Source organism: Ctenopharyngodon idella, chromosome 23, assembly GCF_019924925.1.
Source record: "Ctenopharyngodon idella isolate HZGC_01 chromosome 23, HZGC01, whole genome shotgun sequence".
Classification (NCBI taxonomy): Eukaryota; Metazoa; Chordata; class Actinopteri; order Cypriniformes; family Xenocyprididae; genus Ctenopharyngodon; species Ctenopharyngodon idella.
The window spans coordinates 12,898,523-12,904,759 of record NC_067242.1 but is presented as its reverse complement, the minus strand read 5'-3'; positions in this window follow the sequence as shown (position 1 = coordinate 12,904,759).

Genomic DNA, 6,237 nt, shown 5'->3' with positions numbered 1-6,237 from the left:
TATATATATATATATATATATATATATATACTGTATAAGTGTCATTAATGTCAAATACTAAATCAACTATAAAATTTTATTTTGAAAATTTAGTTGACAGACGAAGCAGAATCCCAGTTAAGGTGATTTGTCTGAAAGTTAAAGATTTATCAGAAAATTATTCTGATTTATGTACAAGCATATGAATATTTACATGTTTAAATGCCTGCATTCTAATTGAAAATGTCATAATAGAAACACCGTCAGGTTTTAATGAATCTTTTGTTCTTCGTGCAGAGTTAATGTGGATGATCACTCAATAAACATTAGTCATGATTTGATATTATCTAGTGTCCAGTATGATTGTTCTCTTTGTACCTCTCTTGCTTTCTCTATAGCAACAAAGTTCTGTCAGGGCTAAAAGTGAAAAAAGTAATTTACATAATATACTGCATTAAACCTACAATTTGTGTAAATTATCAAATGGTCCCCACAGGGATAGTAAAACCTGAAATCACCTACATTGTGGGGACCAGCCAGTACTCCCCACGAGGGAAACGGATTAATAAACATACTAAATGATGTTTTTTTGAAAATGTAAAAATGAAGAAAGTTTTCTGTGATGGGTACGTTTAGGGGTAGGGTTAGGGGATAGAATATACTGTTTGTACAGTATAAAAACCATTACGTCTATGGAGAGTCCGTACAAGGATAGTAAACCAGACAAGAGTGACTGTGTGTGTGTGTGTGTGTGTGTGTGTGTGTGTGTGTGTGTGTGTGTGTGTGTGTGTGTGTGTGTGTGTGTGTGGTTCAGGTATTCCCTACGTTGTGAAAAACAAATGTTCCCACAAGGATAGTAATACCTGAAAATATTGGTCTTGCAGGGACATTTTCTAGACCCCATGAGGAAAACAGCTTATAAATCATACTAAATGATGTTATGTCCCAGTGAGTGCTGGGCCTGTGTTTTCTTCTGGTATGTTTTGTTTGTGATGAGCCTGTATGATACTGCACATCTGAAACAGTAAAAAGAGTTACTTGTGTAATCATATGTCCTTTTATATCTCATTTGTCCATCAACCTAAAGTTGAGTCATTTTAGAGTATGCCTTATAATTGACTCATCATTTGCAGGTATGGTGTTTAGTGGGGGTTTAGTTTTTCCACCTGAGGCTCATTCTTGGGGCTATAAGAACTGCAGCGCTGATGATTGTGTGGGGGCTACAACAACTTACAGTCCTCTTTCATGCATGCTTTCATTACTGATGTCCACTAGTCCTGACTACTGATTGTTTGAATGCTTTTGTTAATTGCAATATTTTGTTGAATAAATTATTTCGTTCACTACTTGACTGACCGTGTTGCCTCTCGTTCATGTTGCAGTTGTGAGCTAGTTGTAACAATTATGTTTTTTGAAACTGTAAAAATGCAGAATGTTTTCTTTGAGGGTTGTGTTTAGGGGTAGGGTTAGGGATTTAAATGTTGTTACTTTCTGTTATTTTACTTATATAAGTTAACTTAGTAAAACAATGTGCCTATCTAAACAACAATATCTGATTAAGGGAAAGGGCCTGCAGCTTCCTGTGTTAACACCATGACTGTGATGATGATGATAAGTTCATTGTATTTGCCTACAAACCACAAAGAGAGAAAGAGCGATAACATGATCCTAAGACTATTTATATGAGTATATGAAATTTTATTTGATAAGCCAATTTAGAGATGTAAGTGCTCTAAATTGATCAGTTATATGATTGACTCTTGTATGATAAAATGCTTGATGTTCATTACTTGTAAGTTGCTTTGGATAAAAGCATCTGTTAAATGATTAAATGCTGATGATCACCATGATTTTTGTCATCTTAATGATTCTCACTGAAGGAGCATCAGTGAAAGAATGTGAGCACTGGAGATGTGGATCAGCAGGATACAGTTGATATCAGTCATGATCCAGTGATCATCAGTATTAGCCTGTGGCTGCCTGTCATCTGTGTCCTTCTGCTGCTGTCAAGTGTCTGTATGTGTTGAAGAAGAACACGACTGCAGAAAGGTGAATTTCACTTGAACATGATTTCTTTCCATATTTAATATGCCTTGTTAAAACTGTGCTCTCATTTAAAGGTTGTGCAAGAACTAATGACCTGCACCAGGATTGGATTTACAATAGTGTTCAGGTCAGAATCTCTCATACATTAGTCTGCTTGTTAGTTTGCAATATACTATGCAGGACTCTTTTTTCTTGCTTTCCAGGGTAAAATGGGACGAGATGATTGGACAGCTCTGTATACACCTAATTCATTATTTCAAAATTCTTTTCACTTATAACTTCATCTTTCATCTTTAATAAGGTTTGTAAGTGCCAGCATCTCTGTGGTAATCAAAAAAGCAGTTGTATGACCCCTCTTTTCAGACTGGCTTATAATAGTTTGTTATTGAATTGTCTATTGAACACAACTGTATTTGTCAATGATATGTATGAAATTTTCTGTCAGTTTAAATATCTAATTTGTGCACATGAATAATGATAATACTTGCCATGGTGGCCTATGCTGTTGTCTTTTTGTATCTTAGCTTTGACATTATGTTGTGATTATATTATACGGCATTATAAAGCTGCACTGTCACAACAGCCTTTTAACAATGTTATTTCCTATCTGTGTTTGTTGACAAAATGTAGCTCTTGTGCCAGCAGTTAAAAAAAGCAAGACGTCTCACGCACATTGGACAGAGACAATCTAATTAGAGCAATCCTTCTGCATATAAGCAGAACTGAAATGAAGAATTTTTGGATGCATTTGTTTGTATGTGTCTGAAGGCAACGACTTTGATGAACATGTCCAAAACTTTTTATGTTTGGCATATAATCTGTTCAGTGACAGTTAACCACATCCTGTTTTTCACTGCTTTCATTCCCGATGGTCATTTATAACTACATATAGCGCTTTACCACTAATAGAAGAAATGTGCTGTGGTATCTGGGCTACAAACCACAGCAGGTCCACAGACCTTTTGATCGTTTCAGAGAACAATGGATGGAAAGATGGTCACACCACTCAGAATGCAAGTGGGGTTTATATCTGCTGGTAGTCTTTAATACATTGCATGATGTTTGTTTAAAAGGGCATTAGTGTGGATTAATTAATTTTATCAACATTTAATTAGTTATAATAAAAAACAAACAGTTGTGAACATCCATAGTTTGTTGAATAATATGTATTTCAATTTATTATACTAAATGTTTCACCAGTGCCTGATTTTGGTGGTGAAATACACATAATAAACAGGTGTTTTTTTAATTTCTGTATAAGACATGAAGCAAGCATCTGCCACTACATGCTGTTGAGATGAATGTGAACAGATACTGTTGCTAACTGCAGGTATATTAGGCCTCTTTGTTAAGGCATCTACTGACGACTTTGGTTAAGCCTATTTCTGACACCTAGCATATACCTATACATTTTCAGATTTGTATATGAATCACTCTTGTTGAGTCGGCTCTTTTCCATGAATTGTTCGCGATTCAGTCTGAATCAAACAAATCAGGCCCCGTATACACTCAGAAACATCCACCACCACCTAAACCAGTAGTTGCTGATCATACTTTATTTGTAGTTTTAGATTGCAGTTGTTCCAGGGCACATCATCATACTAACATTTCCATGTTTTTCTCATACAAATCAGACTTGCATCACACTTCCTGTCAGGAGTTACTTATTGCAGTAGTCACTAATGGATGATGTTAGTAGAGTGTGGAAGTCAGCAGCTAGATATTGGTTTCAGCTGGTTTTTTTCTTTGAGCTTTGCTGCAAAAAAGAAAAGAAAAAATAGAAGAAACTGTGGGTGATGTCTACTATGGTACCATGGCACAATGGTCACAGTGATCAGTTTCCCCCCTTTACTGTTTATGCGGTTACTAGGGTTGCTAGGCTGTGAGTAATGAGATATTGAAAGGCTGCTTACTAGCCTGAATCCAAAGATCCACCCTGATCCAGCCCATGTTCTGATTCAGATTTGACCGAGGGTTGAGTTAGGTGCCAAAGTTTTGTCCATAAGTAGTATATATGTGAGTATTTACAAAAGCACCACTAAAATGGTGTAGAATACTAAACTGAACACTTTATAAGCATTTTATGTTGCTACAAATTCTTTTGGGTTTAACTTACAAAAACTGCATGATTTTCTTCTTCACCCACGGTTGTCTCCAATCACAGCAGATTTCCCCCCGTTCAGTCTCAAAGCTGACAGAAAGAATAAATACATTGTTAAAGACAGTAAACTTTAGATGCCATTGATTTTTACTTGTGACGTGTGTTTTCTCTGAGTGGAATTATGATTCTTACATGACGGCCTTGACACATGGAAGATTTTTGTTTTGTATCCTGAAACCGATGATGGGATCGATCAACTCTTTTGTGGAGATGGCAGTACAGCATAATCGAACGCCTTTCGCATCTGCTAAAAAACAAAATGAAAGGAGAGTAACGTCTCAGGTTATGACTATAACCATAGTTCCCTGAGAGAGGGAACGAGACACTGCGTCTCGAAGGGGGCGCTATGGGAACGCCGTCAGCTTGAATGCGTCTGATGCACGTGTGTCAACTAGTCCAATGGCGAGAGTGAACGTAACCGGCGGGTGACGTCATGACCAGGAAAGGATAAATACACATCCGAAAAGACCGGCTTCAGCTTAAATTGCCGAAGCAAATCGATCACAGGGATGCAGGGAGTATGGCCTCTCTCAGGGAACTATGGTTATAGTCATAACCTGAGACGTTCCCTTTCGAGGGAACTCGCACCAAAATGCCATAATTCCAAAATGCCTGTCCGTGTGAAACTGTGGCACACTAAGACGAGAGCACTGATGAGCCTGGAGCTGCGTCCAGGTCGAGATATATCATCTCACAACGTGAGTGGCGAGGATCAGCCCGCCGCATTACAGACCTCCTTGAGGAAAACCCCCAACAACAAGGCCTTGGAGGCTGCCATACTCCTAGTAGAATGAGCTCTGACAGACAGTGGATACTGCTGACCAGAGACCTCATAAGCAAGTGATATAGTCTTAACTATCCACTTGCTAACCATTTATATGGACGCAGGGAGACCCCTAATTGCGCGGTCCAAAACAAACAAATAGTTGATCTGACATTCTCCACAGGGCAGCCCTGTGGATATTAGGTGTCCAGTGCTCACACTGGACACACAAGATTCAACTTTTCCTGGTCTGGATCTGAGAACAGAGGACAGAAAGCTTGCAGCACTATAGGCCGTGGAATATCGGTCAGAACCTTAGGTATATAACCCGGTAGGGTAGAGGAACACTTTGACCATCCCTGGTGCACACTCAAGGCACGTAGGGGATACAGATAGGGCCTGAAGGTCTCCTACTCATTTTAGGGAAGAAATGGCAAGGAGGAAAACAGTTTTCAATGTCAGAAATTTTTCTGAGGCTCAGAGTGATACGAAGGAAACAATACCTCAAAGGGTTATACCCCACAATTGTACCATCCACAGGGACATGGTATGCAGAAATAGCTGATACGTAGACCTTTAGGGTGGACGAGGATAGCCCTGATGAAAAACGACTTTGCAAGAACTCTACTGTACCAATTGGGCAGTTAACTGGATCTAGCTGTCGCATGTCATACCAAGAAGTGAAAAGTTTCCACTTCAGGGCCTATAGTTTCCTTGTGGCTGGAGTTCTGGAGATTCTTTATTGTTTAAGACTTTATTCCCTCGAGAAAAAAGCCAAGAAGAGCAGAGCTAAAAGTCTCGATAGTGCATCACATCGGGAAATTTATGAATGAACACTGTCAGATCACAATACAAGAGCTGACGTGCACGCTCTGCTTTCAAACAAACGACACATGAATCGCGTGTATCCCCACTCGTATAGTAGCGAGGGCAGGGAAGCACACACCACTCAAGTTGCTATTTGCTCGCCAATAAACTCCTGTCTAGAATATATATAATGCTTGAGGACAAACAACAATAAATAGACAGAGACAGTTACACACAGATCGCTTTGCTGAGGCACAAAAAGCTGAAGCCGGTGTCCTGACATTTCATCCTACCCGTCAGATTGTCCTACCCGGGACACGTGCACGTGCGCACATCAATATTACATAATTTTTGTCATGATAAATAACACAAAATTACTGTATTTGCATTATTGTAAGGGTAGGTTTAGTGTTGGGATAGGTGTAGACATTAATAAAGCACAATCTGATAAGTAGCATTTTTCGCTATCGATTTATACTTG